General features: G+C 47.1%; 1 long non-coding RNA gene across 1 annotated transcript in view; it reads left to right on the forward strand.

The window, feature by feature from the left end:
* LOC138267646 (uncharacterized) overlaps positions 1 to 22,532 on the forward strand; it is a 198,931-nt gene that overhangs the window by 175,543 nt on the left and 856 nt on the right. The window lies entirely within an intron of this gene.

Consider the following 22,532-nt stretch of genomic DNA (forward strand, 5'->3'; position numbering starts at 1 on the left):
CATTTTCCTCACATTTCTGTGATGGAAAGTTCTGGAATCTGAGGGAAACCAGTTTTCTACAACTTTGAATTCACACTTTCCCCCCTATAAAATGATACCTCAAATGTGTGGGTGGGCCACCAGACCACAACACAAAAATGACCCAAATTGCTACATTGAGAGAAAAGCAGTTGGGGTAGCTGTCGTATTTGAGGCTATGCTGTGGTGCCACCCATACAAACCTACGAACCACAGACAGTTCTGAAAAGTAGGCAAAAAGGGGATTCGAGGGTGGTGTGCCTTGGATGGATCCCATGAGGGTTTTCTTACCTATAATGCCTTGTAAACATCAAACTTTGCCTGGAATCACACATTTTCCTGAAATTTCTGTGATGAACACTACCAGTATCCGCAGCGATATACAAAATTCCTACCACCCAGCGAGTCCCCCACTTGTTCTGATAAAAACGCTGTGCAACTTGTGTGGCTTGGATCACTGTCCGCTACAGGAACGGATCAAACCAAGGCCAATGGACATCATTGGGAGGGACCTACCATTGATCTTGGTTTGATCCATTCCTGTCACAGGCACTTCGGCCAGCCACAAGAGTAATGCAACGTTTTTATCGGCACAAGGGGGGTAATGCTGGATGGTAGGAATTTAGTGGATTCCTGTAGATTCTGGAAGTTTATTTCAGGCAACATCTGATGTTTGCAGGGCAATGTGGATAACAAAACCTTATGGGACCCACCCTAGGCACACTAACCTGGAATCCTCTGGTTGTCTAGTTTGCAAATATGTCTGTGGTTGTTAGGTTTCTGTTAGACCTGGCATCCTTGGTGTGGTTTCCCCCAACTTTTTGCCCTCTGACTTCCTATTTTTTTTTACTCATTTTTGCTGCCTTTTAGGATTCTGGGCACTTTACCACTGCTGACTAGTGCTAAAGTGAAGGTGCTCTGTACTCTAAATATGGTAACATTGGCTCCTCCACAATTGGCATATATAATTTAAGTCCCTAGTAAAGTGCACTATATGTGCCCAGGACCTGTAAATTAAATGCTACTAGTGCAGGCCTCAAAAAATCTCCTGGCTCACTGCTATAGCGAGTCATATTTTATCATGCTGAGCTATTTTTAGGACCTACTCGCCCCAGAACAAGTGGAGGCGTTTAAATCTTGTTCTTGTCACATTTGCTCTATGTTCAGAGACAGGGGTCAAAAGTCTGTTTGTCTTACAATTGATTTTCCTTCTGACTGCATAGTTCCAGGATTTTGACAGTTTTTTCCTAACACATTTAAATAGCTAAGTCAACTGTACAAACATGTCAAAATATATTTAATTAGTTGTAAAAGCCCATTGTTTGTACTTCTGTGTAATGAAAAAATATTTTAACAGGATGAAAACAAATGAGAACACTTTACTTGGTGATGTCCAAAGAATAAATATGTTTTCTGAAACCCGATTTTCCAGATTTGGTAATACATTATATAGTGTTATCAGCAAAGCTGCTATATAGTGGGTAGGTTTTTGGACATTTCTTGGAAATTTCCTGTCTGTAAATGACAGTGTGTGGCCACATCATGCTTTAGTAATATATTTATTAAAAGTGAGTGTTTAAACATAAACCTAGAAACACTCCTGCCCTGGTAGCAATGATATTAGTAAACTAAGAGGCAAGTAATGGATCATGTGTCCCCTGTTTGTGGGCTAGATTATTTTTCTAAACTGAGCAAACGTTCAGTCTATTTAATCAAACAAATACTTTTTCTGAACAGCAGGAATGCTGAGCTCACATATTTGAAGCATGCCTTTTTTTTCATTCATGTGAGAATGAAGAAAAAGGTGACTGTAAACTAAAATATTTGCCTAGGATCACACAATTTGAGACCCGCTTGCGGGTCAAGTACATTTCAGTTATGGTCGAATTGATTATTCAGGTTACCCGACTTGCAGGTCTAAAATATTTTTATGATTTTTCGAGGCCTGTAGTGGGCCTGGAGCACTGATTGTGCCACCCACTACAGTAGCCTTTCAAACATGTCTGAGGTCTACAACTGCTGAGCCTGTGTGTGCAGTTTTAAACTGCCATTTCGACCTGCCAAGTGTACCCACTTGCTAGGTCCAAACCTTCCTTTTTATTACATGTAAGTCACCCCTAAGGTAGGCCTTAGTTAACCCCAAGGGCGGGGTGCAGTGTATTTAAAAAGTTGGATATGTACTTTTAGGTTTAACAGAGGTTTAACACATCCAGGTGGTGAAAAACTCTTAAATTCTTTTTTCACTATTGCAAGGCCTATCTTTCTCAAAGGATAACATTGGGATTAATTTAAAACATCTTTTAAGTGTAATTTCCAATTAGAATAATATAGAAATATGGTATTTGGTGCCTCGGGACTCACAATATAAAATTACAACTTATGGTAAAGTTGTATTTTAAATTGAGAGTCTGAAAATGGCACTTTTAGAAAGTTGGCATTTTCTTTAACCATTCTGTGCTTCTGCTTGTCTCTAAACACACGTCTGGGGTAAATGACAGCGGGGCTTAGTGCATTTCCTCTAGACAGTCACACACAAAGGGAGCTTGGGTATGACATCTGCATACTGATGGCCCATCACCAGGCTAATGTGTCTTCCTAGGCTAGATGGGAGGGAGGATCTGACACTGACACCTTAATAGGACCGTGCCTTTCCCCACACAAAGGGCTGCATAACCCCTGTAGAGAATCTGAATGCAGGGAAGGAAGGGCAGGGACCTTGTGGACTTCAAAGGAATGGCTGGAAGTTTTTTCCCACCATCCAGAACCCGGGCACCAAAGTATAAATACAGGATTCAAAACCCCACCAAATTAGATCTCTTCTGGGACCAAGGACACTCTGCCAGAAAGAATGGCTGCTGTGCTGCTGGGAGGGACTTCCACTCTGCAACTGCATTGCTGTGTTGGCCTACTGCTTGCTGTGCTGTAGGAGGGACTGCCACTTTGCTACTTGCCTTGCTGTGTTGGCCTGACGCCTGCTTCTTCTTTTCCTTCAGTGAGAAGGACTGGACTTGCTCCCTACATTTTTGAACCCCAAAAATCTGCAAGGGCTTGCTGGCTTGCCACCTGTTTTTCTGCAGTCTCAATAACATCAAAGACTGCTTGCAACTCTATTGGTGCCGCTGGACTCTGCCATCTTAGTTCTACCCCTGACTAGGACTGGAGGTGCCTGCAGCTAAAACCTGCAAAAAATGACGCATCGTCTGAGTGCATGAGAAAAATCAGCGCATCGCTTATTGACAGCTGCGCAGCGGCTACCCAACGACAGTGGAATCATAGACTGCGGGCCCATTGATGACACTCTGTACGGCCCAGTGACAACGCATCGCATTCACTTTCATGGAGCCGACAAGGACGCAGTGCTCTGAGTGCGGTAAAAATATCAACACATTTCTCACTCGACGTATCTCACTGTTGACGCATTGCTCCAACACAGGTACTGTTTCAGCAGACCCTGCGTGAGTTCTGTAGCAACCTACCCTCCATCACGACTAAAAAAGGAAGCTCTAGCAGGATAAATCAGTGCAATTCAGTAAGGATGCAACTTATTATTTATTGCCTCAATGGTGCAAAAAACAAACATCTGGTTTGCATTAATGATATTCTAATACAATGAGATTACGTTTAGAGTCATTGCTGTACTGCAGTGAAGAAAATCGTCAGCACTAAAAAGGTTGTTCTCAAACAAAAATTTACCTTACTTTACTATAAAAAGGAGACAAAAAGACAACTAATAAACAATCCAACATATTCACTCTTCTTCTAAAAGTCACTAATGTTTTTACAAAAGCATTGATGTTATAACAAAACAATAATGTTAAGGTAGACGGTGTATCCGCTTTGACGGACCAACAACCCTTATTAATAGTGACCAAATAAAAACAGCTGTCTCCAGGGAGCAGCGCCTAGTTACAATACACCAGCTTATGCAATAAGCAAATCAATTGCATAAAACTGTAACTATATTATTGACCTATCAAAACATTTTAGATTTTATGTTTGCTTTTCTTACTAGGTGTTGATCTTGGAGGATGTAGGTCACCGCGTTTTGGCCTTGTGCTTTGACATCTTCAGGACTTCGTGGAACAAATGTCATCCAAACAGAGGGCTGTACTGGGGGAGGGGGGATATCAGGATACAGGTTTATCTTATAAAAATTCAAACGCCACCATATAACCCTGATAGCTGGAGGCTCATATATGCATGACCAACTCGGCTTCTTTTTAGGACATAGTACATCTGGGTCTGTAAATATAAATGATGGCCAAGGGCCGCAGTATTTAGTATATTGTTTGATGGTCAAACACACTCGAAAGACGGTGGCTCCAATTACTTAGTATTCAGAGCACATTTGGTTTGCAATCTTGATCCACAAACTGGCGTGTCAGGACACACTACGCCATATTGAGTCTCATCCGAAGTTCAGCTATAGTGGGTAATTACCCAATCTGCCCTCCTGTAAGGGGAGAAGAAAAGTCTGCAAGCATATTCTTTTAGTGCGGTGGGGGCATGGCAATATTCATAAGTGGCAGCACCTAACCCTATATTTTTTTATGTCCCTGGTGTTCTCGTGGGATTGGGCATAATCACCCCCTCCTACTCCCCCGGGCTGCAGAAAGGCTGTCAGCATATTTTATTGGAGTGAAGGCATACCCATGGTAGGCTGTTCCCACCACTATAAATCTTTTAAATGTCCCTGGAGACTAATGGGCTTTCTGCTCCACCTCCCCCTCAGAGGAGGATTGGGGGCTAAAAGAATTTCAGTTAAATACCAACTTTCCTCAACACTTTGTTGAACTTTTGAGTCACATTTTTATTGTGTCTAACACCACAAGTGTTGCACACTTTTATAAAGTGGTTGGGTCTAGGTTTACTTTCCAGACTGTTTTCGGAGTGATTGCGTCTTTTATACACTCTTTGTTTTCAACTGTATTTGGAGACATACAACTTGTGTTATTCCTCATTGGTGGTATTTTAATTCTACTTTTGCTGCACTTTAATGGATCTCCTGTCTCAAAGCAAAATGGTGATGGAACTACCGCACCACCAGTTGCATCGTGCTCGCTTGATACAGTACTTTGGTGTGCCATTTTGGGAGGAACTAAAGGACAACTGCTCTTTGTCTTTTTGGGCAGTATGGTTCTACTGTTTACAGCCTGTGTTCCACTGTATTTGGTGCCTCTTCAAGTGTGCACTGGATGTCTGTCTTGCAACTCAATTGGTACAATCTATGGGCATGAACCTGCTGATGTCCCCATTAACCCCTTAGATGCTGCCCCCGCCCTCCCCCACACCTCACCCCTAGTGCTGAGCTCTTTTTTGGCTGCTTGGGGTAGTTCGTGCTTAGGCATTCCTAACATTTTGTCCACATAAGGTATCCACGCCAAATTAGCGTTTTTTGTCTCCAAATATCCTGGGGATTGTAAAGGTACCCAGAGTTTGTGGGTTCCCCCGGAGGAGACCAAGCAATTAGCCAAAATACAGCTAAAATTTTGTTGTGTTTTTTTTCAGAAAAATGGGGAAAAAGGGCTGCAAAAGATAGCATGTGTTTTTTTGCCCTGAAACTGGCATCAACTAAGGGTTTGTTGTGCTAAAATCACCATCTTCCGACCTTTCAGGAACAGGCAGACGTGAATCAGGAAACCATATTTTTCAACACAATTTTGGCATTTTACTGGGACATACCCCACTTTTACTATTTTATGTGCTTTCAGCCTCCTTCCAGTTAGGGACAGAAATAAGTGTGAAACCAGTGCTGGATCCCGGCCAGCTAACCATTTCTGAAAAGTAGACAAAATTCTGAATCCAGCAAGGGGTCATTTCTGTAGATCCTTCAAGGTTTTCCTACAGAAAGTAACAGCTAAAATATAAAAAAATATTGAAATTGAGGAAAAAAAAGAGCAACTTCTGTCCACGTTTTCTTCTATAAATTTTTCTAGCTATTGCAGATTTTTTTAAAGCAATATATCAGCACGTCTGCTGGACTGTTCTGGTTGCGGGGATATAGGGCTTATAGGTTCATTAAAAACCCTTGCACTGGGTTTTTATTGTATACCGGGTATACAGCAATTCATTTGGTGAAATATGAAGAGTGAAAAATATGTATCAAGGAAACCTTTGTATTTCCAAAATGGGCACAAAATAAGGTGTTGAGAAGCAGTGGTTATTTCCACATCTCCATACCAGCATGTGAATTACAAGCTATTTCTCAAATAGACTTCTTTTTTACACACTGTCTTACATTTGGAAGGAAAAAATGTAGAGAAAGACAAGGGGCAATAACACTTGTTCTGCTATTCTGTGTTCCTCCAAGTCTCCCCATAAAAATGGTACCTCACTTAGGTGGTTAGGCCTACTGCCCGCAACAGGAAACGCAACATGGACACATTACATTTTTACATTGAAATCTGACGTATTTTTTGGAAAGTGCCTAGCTGTGGATTTTGGCCTCTAGCTCAGCCGGCATGTAGGGAAACCTACCAAACCTGAGCATTTTTCAAAACTAGAAACCTAGGAGAATTGAGGATGAGATGACTTGTGGGGCTCTCACCAGGTTCTGTTACTCAGAATCCTTTGAAAACCTCAAAATGGGGGAAAAAAACTATTTTCCTTCAGATGTCGGTGCTGCAAAGTTCTGGAAGCGGAGCAGAGCCACATACTTCCTTCCACCCCGCATTCCCTCAAGTGTCCTGATAAAAATGGTACCTCACTTGTGTGGGTAGGCCTAGTGCCCGCAGCAGGAAATACCCCAAAACACAATTTGGACACATCACATTTTCCCAAAGAAATACAAACCTGTTTTTTGCAAAGTGCTTAGGTGTGGATTTTGGCCTCTAGCTCAGCCGGCACCTAGGGAAACCTAGCAAACCTACATATTTTTGGAAACTAGACACCTAGGGAATTCAGAATGGAGTGTTTTGTGGGGCTCTCCCCAGGCTCTGTTACCCAGAGCCCTTTGCAAACCTCAAAATCTGGCAAAAAACAGTTTTTCCTCACATTTCGTTGGTGGAAAGTTCTCGAATTTGAGAGAAGCCACAAACTTTCTTCCACCCAGCATTACCCTATGTCTCCTGATAAAAATTGTACCTCACTTGTGTTGGTAGGCCTAGAGCCCTGTTTTGCTTTCACTAATGACCGAGTTGACAAAAATCTCTGGAATGCACTTCTTAGTTTTAAGAAGACATTTATTATTACTTCACCACGAGGTTCCTAAAAAATGAAGGAGATTAGTTTAAAAATAGTCACAGCAATGAAAGGAAAATATATCAAAATGATTCTCAACTGCAATGTACACAGCAAATATATGTGACTAGCATAATTGCAAAGCAAAGGATAAAGTAAAAATTAATCACCGTAGGGCCTGCCAAGCTCTTCATCTTTCTCGTGCCAGCAAGAAGACGACCCTTGTTCAACTGCAAGAAAGAGATCCTCACCCTCCCAGGAAAGTGTCAGGCATTTGACGTCCAATTCTGACCAAGGTCTCAGAAATTACCTCGATACTGAGCAGGGCCACCTCTTTTATAGCTTAAACAACCATGGAAAAAGCCATCTGAAAGGCCCTCCCCCTCAGATGGAAATATTCAAACATGCTGGCTACTGTAGGTCGGAGTTGGAAGAAAATCGTTGAAAACTGGCCAGCATTTCAAGGCTTTCCTTCCAAAGCTGCGCCTTTCCCTGTACTGGAGAAAACAAAAAAAAAGTACTTTATTATCAGGGACTGTTCGTGTTCAGTGAGAGAAATACAAAGAAACAAGCTTAGTTTACCATGTGGAAAAACAGAGCTCATCCGCAATGTCTCAATTGCAATGTCTAACACCACGATAAAGCCAATAGGCAGCTAAACTGAATACAAAATGTAATCTGCAACTGGTGAACACTGAACAACTAATATGTACAGTGGTGAAACACAAAGTCAGTGGTCAAACACATCCACTTTTACTACATCTCTACCCTCTGACCAATGACTTTGTGTACTTTTTCTCTTATTTAAAAAAAAGAAAACATCATAAGCAAATCAGGTTTGCATTATAATAGAGCAACATAATTCAATGATAAAAGCAAACACTAGAAAGCAATAGAAGTGGATTAACATATTGCTCTTATAAACTTTTAAATCAGACACACCTACAATGAAAAGACTGAAGCTTATTTATTCTGATTGGGATAATAACTGATTGAATAGTGTCTCTAGGATAGCAAGTTGGTGTAGAATTACATGAAAACATCATGAGTTCTAATCAGGTAAAGGTGCATGGTCCACCTGAAAGGTTTGCTGGAATATAAGTGAAAGTCAGGTTTTCACACGAAAACAGCCAGCTAACTGGCAATTTTGCTTAATGAGACTGGCAGCAGTCATCAGATGATAACAAGCCATTACTTAGTTGAATGTAATCAAACAAGTTGACAGAACATCTATGGTACTCTGTATTGTTCCCATGTAGAACTTGAATCGGCGACGCACAATTAGTGCTAACTAGATCCATAGGTTTTGTACTTTAAAAGCAGCAGTAGCGTTGCACAAAGGTTATCAATGAGGTTTAGGTTGGGGGTGCGGTCCCTCCCCTGACCCGACATGCAAACGCCCGAAGGGAGACCACACAGCACACTCATGGTCAGTGGCAAGTCGTAGTAGGATCTGTAAAAGAATCAAGTATGACGTTTCTTGCAAAAAACATTTGTCATCAGAAATGTGCTCTTCTTTTTCCATTCCTTGTTTTATAATCAGCAGGGCGTTATTGGGGCCCTTTGCTTTAATTTCTGCAGATTCCGGAGTGCCATTTGGGGATTCAACCCACATCTTAGCACTGAGGTTTTTATCTGCTGAACTTACCTTTCCTTGCACTGTCAGAAGGGCTGGGGCAGTCCCCTTCCTTTTTTTTTTTTTTTTTTTTTTATATTGATTTTATCTTATTAACATACAGAAGAAAACAACAGTCCCTTCATAGCATCATAACAAAAGAAAATTGCCATAATCCGCAATATCAGCATACATGTCGTGTAGGAGAGATCAGATAGGCACACATTAATCGCTGCAATCCAATTTGCCCCTCTAAACTACTCAATCCATTATTGATGACAGAATCCGTACCAGACCACTACAGGGCAGCTTCTGGTAGTGGTGTAGTGGCAGTATCATACCGCAGAAGAAGGGGACAACAGCCGATACAAACAAAAGAGGCAGGTAGGGCATATAGCCAGGGGTCAGCAATCATTCACCTTTCTGGCGAGGATGCCAGCAGACAGAGGGGGGTAACAACACAGTCCGGGCCTCTTCGGTTATTTCACTCACTCGACTTGGGCCGCTAAGAAGTTATTCAACGGGGCCCATATATCTTTGGGTCTAGACCCTTCAGGCATCAAGCTCCAGTAGACCATGAGCTGATCATGACAAAAAGCAGCATCGCTTAACCATTCAGAACAGCGCAGCACTCTCGTCCCACCCCAACACATGGCCACTCTACACTTGGCCAGCAGCAATAGCAGGCCCACCAAACGCCTATGCGTTACCTGAAGATCCTCCACGCACCCAAGCAGCGTGGTTCTAGGATTGGCAGGTATCTCTATTCCGACCATTTCAGAGATTGCATTAAAAACTGCCACCCAGAAGGCGTAAACATCCGCACACTCCCATGCCAAATTAAAAAAAACAGCTCCCAGTGCCCAACAGCGTACACAGCGCGCATCCTCACGCAACCCCAAGGAGTGCAACCATGCTGGAGAGTAATATAGTCTGTGCAAAAATTTAAAGTGCAGCAATCTAAATCTATAATTTGGTGTCAACGCTCTCATATGCGCACAGCAGTCACGCCACAGGGCCTCCGGGATGGGCACTCCCAGGTCCGCCTCCCACGCGAGCCTAGACGGTTCTCGGAGATTATTCCTCTGCTCCTGCATACAGTTATATAGTTTGGTGACCAGCCTATTAGGCGACTGCGCACAGCAAAGAACCTCCAGCGCACGGAACTCCACATGTGTCTCCGCCGAACCACCCAGGCGATTTTGCAAAAAAGAACGGACTCGGATAGCATACATACGCTGAAGCGCCGTGCACTCGCGATCAGCCAGCACCTCAGATACTTCAAGCAGGCGACCCTCCGCCATCCAATCTTTCATCTCGGTCAGACCGGCATCTCGGAGAAACCCACGTACTCCACCGTCTCGGTACAACTGTCCATCGGCTATCGCCAGGACTGGCAGAGAAGGAGCGAACGGAACCGCAACCCCGGACCGCCGCATCAACATACCCCACGCCCGCATCGTGCATGCCACCGTATCAATCCCCCGCGCCCGGGACGGGACACATCTACCAAATGCCCGCGACAGGTCATCCGGCCATACAGAGTCGCTCTCAGGTGCCATGTGCGGCAAATAACGGATAGGGTTAAGCCAGTAATACGCAAAATACGCCTGAGCACAAAGATAGTATAATTCCATATCTGGCGCAGCGAGCCCACCCAGTTCAAACGGCAGCGTCAACCTCTCCCATGAACTACGTGCGCGTCGGCCCGCCCATACCAGACAGATCAGTGCCGAGCGCAGACGTTTTAAGTAGCCTTTCGGGAGCGGGAGAGGAAGATTAAAAAATAAATACAAAAACTTCGGTAGGACCACCATCTTTGCAATAGCAATACGCCCTATCATTGATAACGGAAGGGCCCTCCAAGCCTCAACCTTCCTCTCCAACCACGCCAGAGCAGCGCCATAGTTAGCCCGCCACAGCTCCTCCACAGCGCAACTCAGCTGTACGCCCAGGTACTGCACCGGGCCATCTGCCCACACCAGAGGGTATCGAGAGTCATACCGCGACGCCCTGGGAGTCAGAGGCAGCACCACAGATTTAGACCAATTAATAGTAATACCTGAATAGGTACCAAAGCGCACAATCTCATCTAGCAGTATATCCAGATTTTGGTCAGGATTTCGTACATATAATGCAATATCATCAGCGTACAGAGATATCAGGATAGGACGCTGCCGGAATTGCAATCCTCTATCGTTATATTTCTGTCGAAGCCGGGCCGCCCAGGGTTCCATCGCCGCGGCAAAAAGGAGAGAGGACAACGGGCATCCCTGGCGCGTGCCGCGCACAATCAGAAACGCAGCAGACACGTTCCCATTAATGCGCAATCTAGCAGTGGGCAACGTATACAATAGTTTAATCCAGCGAAGGAAGCGCGTGCTAAGTCCCACCCTACCCAACAGAGCGAACATATAGTCCCATGTCAAGGAATCGAACGCTTTAGCTGCGTCCAGAAAAACAGCTGCTGCATTGTCATCCTCTACCAGTGTACCCGCCACCGCAAAAAAGGTGCGCAAGTTGTGGCCCGTAGACCTTCCCGGGACAAAACCCGACTGATCCGGTAGCACTAATCTAGGGAGGAGAGGTTGCACTCTTGCTGCGATCATTTTTGCTAGGATTTTGTTGTCAATATTTATCATGGAAAGCGGACGATACGAATCACATCGAGTCGGGTCCTTTCCAGGTTTCAGGATCGTCACTATCAAAGCCTCCCGGAGCGAGGCCTGTAGCGACCCAGTCTCCAGGGCTTCTGAATATACCGCCAACAGCCGGGGAGCTAAAATATCCACATACTCTTTATAGAATGCGGGGGACAGGCCGTCCACCCCAGGGGACTTCTCTCCAGGCAGGCCACGTATGGCCGCAGCCACCTCTTCTACTGAGAATGGTTCGTCTAAGTATTTCCTGTGCACCTCATCGAACCATACTAGCGCAATATCCTCGAAGATCACCTGTGCATCAGTCGCGCTAGCGCCCGCCGGAGCCGCATAAAGCCTCGTGTAAAACTTGGTAAACACCTGCATAACTCCACCCGGTCCTGACACGCTCCCACCCTCACCATCCATGACCTCGGAGACATAATCACTGGCCCAAGGTTTGCGAAGTAACGCTGCCAGCGCACGTCCAGCCCTTTCGCCCTCCCCATACTGGCGTGCGCGGGCCTCCCTCCTGAGGAAGAAAATTTCCCTAAGGGAGATCTCCTCATACAGCGATACCTCTCGACTAATCTCCGCCAGAACATCACTGGACCAGTGGGATGCCAGTCGCCTTTCCAACTCAGCAAGCTGCGACTCAATTTCAGCCAGCTCTCTCCTTAGAGTTTTAACTATACCATGCTGTTTCGAGAGACAGACCCCTCTGATAACAACTTTAAATGCCTCCCAAAGAGTACCTGGGGACCCAATCGATCCCTGGTTCTCGGCAAAATACAGTTTAATCGCCTCACGCAATTCCTCTCGGAAGGCCGCATCTCGAAGCGCCCCCTTAGGCAGCTGCCACATAACCGACCTACCAAATTCAGTCGGCATCTCCAATTCCAGACATACCGGCGAGTGATCCGACAACGTACGAGGGAGATGGTCGACCGCTCTAGTCCAGGCCAATATATCCCTGGTACCCAGCCAGCGATCAATTCGAGACCAGCTTCCGTGTACATAGTTCAAACATGTACCTTCCCTCGCCTCTCTGTGCCACTGTCGCCACAAGTCCACCAGCGCACCATCTCGCATCACACCTTCCAAGGCTTTAGCCGCCGCAACATGCTGTATCCTGGCCAAGCTCTCCCTATCCATCTTAGCATCTAGCACTACATTAAAATCTCCCCCCCAGAGCACAGCACCCGGCCCCAGCGACTCCACCAGACGCCACAGCTCCAAGAAGAATCCTGGATCATCAACATTCGGCCCATACACAGCAACTAGGCGACACGCTTTGTCTAGTAGCATACCACTCATCAGTACGTATCTGCCGTTTGGGTCTACCAGGACCTTCTTCGTGCGCCACTGCAGACCCTTACGAAGAAGAATTGCAACTCCACAGGAATAACCCGAGTATGTGGAGCAGTGCAGTTCTTAGCCTGCATATTGTGGACTTCACCAAGTGTGTCTCCTGAAGCATACAGACATCAATTGCATGTCTCTTAACATATGCAGCCACAAGTCGAGCTTTCCTTCTATCATTAAGCCCTCGCACGTTCCAAGTCAAACATCTAACCACAGACATTTCCTCACCCCTCAGCCCGGTCAGCAATCAGCCAGCATTGCACACAAAGATCTACCACCACCTGCCATAGATTTAGCAATGGATCAAATAAAACTTTCATACAAAGAAAAAGAAACAATACCCCACGAACATGTGAGATACCCCCCACCCACTCAGGCCCCCCAATCGGACCCAACGAGTGACCCACCCATCTTGACCCCAAAGCCCTCCTCGAGGACAAAAACAGTGAATAACAGGACTCATCCTAGGGGCTGTAACCGGCCTGGTACCTCTCTGCCCAGCAGACACCGGGAGAGAGGGGCCCGTGGGCTAACTACAAGTCATCAGGCGGACGGATCCAGGCAAGGAGCAAGCCAACGCACCCAAGCGGCTCCAGCAATGAGTATCAGGTCGATCGGAGCTTATTAGTCATTGTCACTCAGAACGGCGGCGTCATCACCACGGCCCCGGCGCTCCGCAGTCTCCCGTCTCTTAGGCAACTGCCGAGCGAATTTGGTCGCCTGTTTCAGATCCGTAAAATGGAGCATCTTACCCTCGTGACGCACCCTCAGCCTAGCAGGGTATAGCAGGGTAAAGCTTACTCCCGCTTGATTCAACAGTCGCTTAACCGGCAGAAAAGCACGCCTCTGGGTCTGCACACCGAGAGTGTAATCTGGGAATTTTTTTATTTCGGAGTTCTTATAAAGCAACGGACGTCTCTCCCTTGCCAGACGAAGCACAGCGTCACGATCACGGTAGTTCAGCAGACGCGTGATAATTGGGGGTTGGGCCTCGAAGACCTGTGAGCTCTCTCAACCACTAACATCCGGGAGAGCTCACCAGCGAACAGATCAGATAGCATCTGCTCTATGAAGTCTTCCATTCGCCCCATCTCGGTCGCCTCTGGCAGTCCCACAATGCGAATGTTATTACGGCGGGATCTTGCCTCCAAGTCCTCGTTCTTGTTGCGTATGACTTCAAGAATTCGCTCCATTCGTGCAATCTGATCCCTGTCACCCTGGCGTGCGTCCTCTATCTCAGATGTGCGTGACTCCAGGACCTCAAACCTGGAGTTGTGATCGTCTACACTTGCCCTGATGTGATCGAGTTGCACAGTTACGTGATCCAGCTTGGCGTCAATGCCAGCCAAGCTGGTCTTGAGGTCCAAGAACATGGACCTCACCGATGCCCCAGGGCCATCCTCTCCATTCGTCTCCTCACAGGGCTGGGAGCTGGCAGCAGCGTTCTTTTTTTTCCCCCCTTCAAAGGTAAGTTTGGCCTGGCGCTGATCAGCCTTGCCCATTGTTCCACTGTGCACCAACACCTCTGGCCGTGACCAAGCAATTAGAACCAGTCACCAGGGTGCCCAAAATCCAGGGGCCCCTCCAGCTAGCGCAGAACTCACCGTAGGACCAACACCAACAGCTGAGGTCATCAAATAGCAGGGCACCAGAGCATCAGCCAGTTCCTTCAAGCCCGCTCAGCCCACATTGTCCAACCGGATAGTCGCCGCTCGTTCACCCTCCTCGGGCCCCCCGATCACAGCCTTCACCGCCCTCAACCGGGTACCGCCTCGTGTCCTCGATTAGCGGTCCCCAGGGTGCCCCGCCTAAGTATTCCGGGTGGTACCTCCCCCGAAGCCAAGGGAGAGCAGCTGCGAACTTCAAGTATCCCCCTGAGAGGCTCCCCCACGGCAGCTTGTATGAATCAGATGAATCACGGGGCCCAGCGGTGCCCTCTCCGCGACAGCGCCACCGCGATCGAGCGCGCCGCAGGGCCGCGACTCGACTACGTCGCCGAATAGCCCCCAGGCGCAGCTCCGCTCTCGGCCACGCACCTCCAGATGTAGTCGCGGGCCTCCGCTCGCCCGCTCTGCGCCTTGCGCGCGCGGGCGCGGCCGTCAGCAGGCCCGCCCGCGTCTCTCCACGGCTGCTCCGGCCGCACCGCCGCTCCCGAGCCGCCTAAAAGCAGCCCAGGGGCTCCTCCTAGCAGGGTGCACTAGGCTCGCACCCGCCAGCACCGTCAGATGGGGAAATGTACGGATAAACGGCCCCGGGCCAGGCAGAGCCTCACATAGTGACGCCCATCTTGCCCGGCGGTCAGGCCACGCCCCAGTCCCCTTCCTTACCAAACCTCCATACACTGCACTTATGACAAGTTGGGCAATTCTGTCTCCAATTTGAATAAATAAGTCCACTTCTCCACTATTTAACTGAATAACTTTGATTTCTGGTTGGTAATCTGCATCAATCACTCCCCCTAAAACCTGAATAACTTTAAGGGCCAACACAGACCTGGGAGCAATCAATCCAAAATGCTCTAGGGGAATCTGTATTCCAACACCTGTTTCACACAACGCTATGTCTAGGGGTTTTAGTCTGTAAGCTTGTAAAGCATGTAAGTCAAGACCTGCAGATTCAGGTGTAGCTCTGTAAGGAGCTAACGCTCCAGGTTTTATTTCCCAGTATGTGATGGTATCGGTGGCCACATGTGGTTGTATCTGCAAAGCAAAGGTGTTTCAGTGTTTGTTACTGGTCTATTGTTCAGAATCTGGTGTGCTTCATTTAAATGTTCTCTCCAGTTTTTCAAAGTTCCATCAGATAATTTTCGCAATTGAGCTTTCAGTGAACCATGCGTTCTCTCAGTCAGTCCTGAGGCCTGTGGATAATAAGGAATATGATATATCCACTTAATTTTGTGCTGAGAACAGTAGTCCTGTACCAAATTACCTTTGAAGTGTGACCCTGTGTCACTCTGGATCTGGAGTGGTACTCCATAGTATAACATTAGCAAGTACAGAGTTCTGATAGTATTGTGCTGAGAGATACGTTTGCAAGGGACAGCAATCAAGAATCCAGAATAAGTGTCCACTGCAGTACAGGCGTATTGACACCCTCTATTAATCAGTAGTGGTCCAATGTAATCAATTTGCCATATCTGTCCTGGTAACTTTCCTCTCCTCAACTGATCTTTAACTGTTTGTGGGACAGATCTCTGTTGTGTGTGCTGACAAATAGGACATTACAGAATTACAGTTTTTATCAAATCTAGAGGAATGTGCATCCCTCTAATCTCTGCCCACCTGTAAGTGGCTTTTTCTCCCAGATGTCCACATTTCTGGTGCGCCCACTTAGCCATCCCCACCAAGTCAGAATTCTGGGTTGACACTTCTGCCTCTGAACTTTTGTCTTTGACGTCTGCAAGGGAATTGAACCAGTGTTCTAATGTGTCAATTGGACAATGAGCATTTATGACTTTACTCTGTTTTAACATTTCCCAAATATCCTGCCACAACTCTTTCCCACGCACCTCCTTTGAATGAATGAACCAGTTATGTGCATGCCTTGTGGAAAGCCAGATGGCTAATCCATTGGTAGTGAACCAAGAATCAGTGTGAAAGTGACTAGTCTCAGGAAGCGTTTGCTTTAGAACCACACACACAGCGTACAACTCTGCATATTGGCTACTTTTTCCTTCTCCTGTGGTATGCAACAACTTTTCAGTAACTGGACTGTATGACACTTCTTTCCAATGTCTTTTAGTACCCACGTATTTCAATGAATCATTAGTGAACCAAACATGCTTTCTATCCTCAGGGGACAAGAATTAAAATGGTGCACTGTAGGAGGCTGGCCTGGCTTATAGTGGGTACCTTGTGGTACTTACACCTTGTGCCAGGCCCAGTTATCCCTTATTAGTAGAATAGAGGTGTTCTAGCAGCTTAGGCTGATAGAGGAAGCTGTAGCAGAGCAGCTTAGGCTGAACTAGGAGACATGCAAAGCTCCTACTATACCACTTATATCATATAGCACTATATCATAAGAAAACACAATACTCGGAGTTACTAAAAATAAAGGTACTTTATTTTAGTGACTATGGGGGTCATTCTGACCCTGGCGGTCCATGACCGCCAGGGCGGAGGGCAGCGGAAGCACTGCCAACAGGCTGGCGGTGCTTCCCGGGCGATTCTGACCACGGCGGTAAAGCCGCGGTCAGAAAAGGGGAACCAGCGGTTTCCCGCCGGTTATCCCCTAGCCCAGGGAATCCTCCATGCCGGCGCTGCTTGCAGCGCCTCCATGAGGATTCTGACCCCCTTCCCGCCACCCTGTTTCTGGCGGTGTTTACCGCCAGGAACAGGATGGCGGGAACGGGTGTCGTGGGGCCCCTGGGGGCCCCTGCACTGCCCATGCCACTGGCATGGGCAGTGCAGGGGCCCCCTAACAGGGCCCCACAAAGATTTTCACTGTCTGCTATGCAGACAGTGAAAATTGCGACAGGTGCCACTGCACCCGTCGCACCCCTACAACTCCGCCGGCTCCATTCGGAGCCGGCTTCATTGTTGCAGGGGTTTTCCCGCTGGGCCGGCGGGCGGCCTTATGGCAGTCGCCCGCCGGGCCAGCAGGAAAGCCGGAATGGCCGCCGCGGTCTTTTGACCGCGGAGTGGTCATTCGGCAGGAACCGCTTGGCGGGCGGCGATCCGCCGCCCGCCGCGGTTGGAATGACCGCCTATATGCCAAAAGTATCTCAGAGGATAGACTCCCTTAGGAGGTAAGTAATATACACAAAATATATACACACAAACCACAATCAGGTAAGTAACAGTTAGAAAAGTAGTGCAAACACTGTAGACCACAATAGAATTCAATAGGGAGAAATAGGCCTAGGGGCAACACAAACCATATACTCCAAAAGTGGAATGCGAACCACAAATGGACCCCAGACCTAGTGTAGTGTGTAGAGGGTTGCTGGGAGTGTAAGAAAACACTAAGGGTGTCCAAGATACCCCCAAGACCCTGAAAAGTAGGAGTAAAGTTACCCTACTACCCCAGAAAGACAGTAGAGTCAAGATAGGAGATTCTGCAAGGACAACAACTGACTGCAAAGCACTGAAGTCGGATTACTGGACCTGAGGACCTGTAAAGGAAGGGGACCGAGTCCAAGAGTCACACAAGTGTCCAGGGGGGGCAGGAGCCCACTAAACCCCGGATGAAGGTCCAAAAGGGCTGCCTCCGGGTGGAAGAAGCCGAAGATTCTGCAACAACGGAAGGTGCCAGGAACTTCTCCTTTGGTCAGAAGATGTCCCACGGTGTGCTGGGGGATGCAGAGTTGTTTCCACGCAGAAAGACCGCAAACAAGCCTTGCTAGCTGCAAGAGTCGCGGTTGAGGATTTTGGGTGCTTAGGGAGGATTTGGGTACTCCCTATCCCCCCCCCGGTGTCTAGTTTCCAGAAATGTCTGGGTTTGGTAGGTTTCCCTATTTGGCCGCCGAGCCCAGGACCCAAAACGCAGGTGCCTGCCTTACAAAGACAGGTTGTTTTGTGATAATGTTGATGTATCCACAATACAATTTGGGTGGTGGAATTTGGGGCTGAACTAATTTGGGGAGCTCCCAAGAGAGCACTCTCTCTGTGCTTGCCGTTGCATGCACCTACTCTATGGGTTGGGCTAACCAGCTATTGTCCCGCTGCACAGTCTGTGCCGGCGAAGGGACAGCAGGTCTGTCCTCATCACCTCCTTCAGAATCCCTGAAAGAGGAATTATCGAATGGGACTTCTCCGACTGAAAAATCACTCCCTGAGTCTGCTCCACTGTCCTAATCCCTCAGATGCTGTCTCGGTATCTGCTGCCTCAGTCTCTGATCCTATGTCAGAGCTGTCCTCTATAACCCAAGTTTGGGCTTGATCAGCAGTTATCCACCGAGATGCCATCTCTGCTACTTGCTAAACTGTTGCTCTAAAACACTAGCCTGCGTAGACAGTCGCAAAATTGCTACTGGGTGTGTCTATAAGTGCAACAGTAGAGGTCACCTTACCTTCGCTTCTTCCCTCAATCAGACATTCTCTCAGGACACTGAAAAAAAGACACACTTACTTCACCTTGTCACATACCAATCGTCACAGTCTTTAGCGCCTCTAGTGCCCAGTCCAACAATCATTATTGGTGCTCCCACTCCCATGACCTCCTCCTCGGATTCCCTCACTACCACCCAGCAAAAGTGCCCTTCATCTCTCCATAGACTCCCTCGCACATACATTTAATTTATATTATAGTGCAGGTAATGGCTGGCTTTACTAATTCACTCAGCTATTCACATAAAATACAGATTTGATCTTTGCAGTAGGCATATAAACCTTCTGAGCTACTTTATGGCATCAAAACTGCCACTAGACAAAAGTCCTGGAACCCCCCTCACCTGAGCAGGGATGGAATGGGAATCGCTTCCCCTTCCTCCCCGCCCCCTCTCCTGACCCCCTGTGGCGTCTGATGACGCCAGTGCGCGATTGCATGCTGACCTCTTCAGAGGCCTGCCCCTCTGCGCTAGAAGCTCAGCTTCCAGCGCCGATCGGAGGAGAAATGCTTTTGCATTGCTCCTCCGATCACTGGAGGGGCCGAGATTTATGTCTTTCTCAGCATTTCTGCAGGCCGATTGCGATGTGATCGGGCAGCAGAAATGCCCACTAGACAACAGGGATTTTTTTTTTTTTTGATAATTGAATAAGTGGAGTGGCACCTTGGGCAAGGGCCACTCCCCAGATGGCAATTTATTTTTAGGCCATTCAGATCAGCCTATTATAATTAGGCGGGTCTGCCCCCCTGGGGAGGGGGCAGACACCGCTAGACACCAGGGATATATATGGTTTTTTTTTGTATGTGGGGAGCAACCCCTTAGGCAAGGGTCGCTCCCTTGGGGGCAAATTTACTTATAGGGCATTTCTGCCCCCCTTGGGGGCAGATCTGCCTATTTTTATAAAGCCAATCAAGGGGGCAGAAACACTAGACACCAAGGAATTTTGTTTTTTATTTATGTTTATATATGTTTTATGATATATATATATTGGCCCATTGCCAAAGGGGCCGCTCCCCAGGGGGACAAAATATTTTTAGGCCTTTTCTGTCCCCCCTGGGAGCAGAAACTCCTAGACAGCAGGGATATATTTTTTTTGCGTCCATTTTTTGTGCGAAGGGGTTAGCGACCCCTTAGGCAAGGGTCGTTCCCCAGGGGGGCAAATTTATTTTAGGTCATTACTGCCCCTCCCCCTTGGGGGCTGATTGGCCTATTTTTGGAAGGCCCATCTGCCCCAAGGGGAGCAGAAAGCCCGGCAGAGACCAGGTAAGGGTTTTTCCCAAAATAAGGGCCAAAGTTGTTCTGCCCACCGGTGGGCAGATGGGGCAATTAACCCAGAGCCACTCCCGGTGGGGTGAGAAGGCATACTAGATGCCAGGGAATTAAAAAAATATATAAAATAGTGGGGTGGTGGCTACCAAACAGTATAGGCCTGGTTATGCCCCCACCCCAACTGCATACTAAAACATCTTATCCTATGGCAAGCAAGCAAAAGGACATTTGATTATTTTGGGTTTTGGTTTTACATTTGGGCCATGAGAGCTTGGCTAACTCTCAAAATCGTCCCACTTCGAATGGTGAGGTCTGCACTTTTTGGACTTTGGGACGCTGCCATGTAGAAAAATCCACAAGACCTAGACACATCTGAAAACTAAATATCTGGGTGATTCCAGGGTGGTGTGCTTCATATGCTCCCCACACCATTTTCTTACCCACAATGCCCTGAAAACCTCCAACTTTGCTGGAAATCACACATTTTTCCCTCATTTTTGTGATGGAACCTTCCGGAATCTGCAGGACTCCACACAGTTCCTACCACCCAGCATTGTCTCATCGATACTGATAAAATTTCTGCTGCCCTTGTCAACCCAAAAATTTTTTTTTCAAACTGCCCTTTTGGACCCGCTGTGGTTCCCCCTCAATTTCAACATGTTTTTTGCTCTTCCCCTGTCACAGGAACTTGGCCAACGTACATAAGTGAGGTATCATTTTTACCGGGAGGCTGAGGGGAACGTTGGGTGGTAGGAAATTTGTCCCGGTGCAGTGATCCCACATAGAAATGTGGGAGAAAATGTGATTTTTTCTTAGCTAAATTTGAGGTTTGCTGAGGATTCTGGCTAAGAAAACATTAGGGGATCCACGCAAGTCACACCTCCCTGGATTCCCTCTGGTGTCTAGTTTTCAGAAATGATGGAGTTTGGTAGGTTTCCCTATATGGCTGCTGAGCCCAGGACCTAAAACGCAGGTTCCCCCCGCAAAAACGTGTAGTTAATATTTGATCATTTTGATTTGTCCACATAGCGTTTTGGGGCATTTCCTTTCGCAGGCACTAGGCCTAACCACACAAGTGAGGTACTATAGTTATCTGGAGACTTGGGGGAACGCTGGGTGGAAATTTGGGATTCCCCTAAGTGTCTAGTGTTAAAAAATGCACAGGTTTGGTAGGTTTCCCTAGGTGCCGGCTGAGCTATAGGCCAAAATCAGCAGCTAGGCACTTTGTAAAAAACAGGTCTGTTTTCTTTGGGAGAATGTGATGTGTCCACGTTGTGTTTTGGGGCATTTCCTGTTGCGGGCACTAGGCCTACCCACACAAGTGAGGTACCATTTTTATCAGGAGATTTGGGGGAATGCTGGGTGTAAGGAAATTTGTGGCTCCTCTCAGATTCCAGAACTTTCGGTCACCAAAATGTGAGGAAAAAGTGTTTTTTTGGCTAAATTTTGAGGTTTGCAAAGAATTCTGGGTAACAGAACGTGGTCAGAGCCCCACAGGTCACCCCATCTTAGATTCCCCTTGGGTCTAGTTTTAAAAAATGTGCAGGTTTGGTAGGTTTCCCTAGGTGCCGACTGAGCTAGAGGCCAAAATCCACGGCTAGGCACTTTCCAAAATACAGGTCTGTTTTCTTTTGGAGAATGTGATGTTTCCACCTTGTGTTTTCGGGCATTTCCTGTTGTGAGCGCTAGGCCTAACCACACAAGTGAGGTACCATTTTTATCTGGAGACTTGGGGAAACGATGGGTGGAAGGAAATTTGTGGCTCCTCTCAGATTCCAGAACTTTCTGTCACCAAAATATGAGGAAAAAGTGGTTTTGTTTGGGCCTGATTTTGAGGTTTGCAAAGGATTCTGGGTAACAGAACCTGGTGAGAGACCCACAAGTCACCCCATCTTGGATTCCCCTAGGTGTCTAGTTTTCAAAAATGCACAGGGTTGGTAGGTTTCCCTAGGTACCAGCTGAGCTAGAGGCCAAATCTACAGCTAGGCACTTTGCAAAAAACAAGTCTGTTTTCTTTGGGAGAATGTGATGTGTCTACATTGTGTTTTGGGGCATTTCCTGTCACGGGCGCTAGGTCTACTCACACAAGTGAGGTACCATTTTTATCGGGAGACTTAGGGGAACACTGGGTGGAAGGAAATTTGGGGCTACTCTCAGATTCCAGAACTTTCTGTCACCAAAATGAGAGGAAAAAGTGTTTTTTTTGGCCTGATTTTGAGGTTTTTTAAAGGATTCTGGGTAACAGAACCTGGTGAGAGCCCCACAAGTCACCCCAGCTTGGATTCTTCTAGGTGTCTAGTTTTTCAAAAATGCACAGATTTGATAGGTTTCCTTAGGTACCGGCTGAGCTAGAGGCCAAAATCCACAGCTAGGCACTTTTGAAAAAAGAGCTCTGTTTTCT

The sequence above is a fragment of the Pleurodeles waltl genome, chromosome 12 (assembly GCF_031143425.1).
Source record: "Pleurodeles waltl isolate 20211129_DDA chromosome 12, aPleWal1.hap1.20221129, whole genome shotgun sequence".
Classification (NCBI taxonomy): Eukaryota; Metazoa; Chordata; class Amphibia; order Caudata; family Salamandridae; genus Pleurodeles; species Pleurodeles waltl.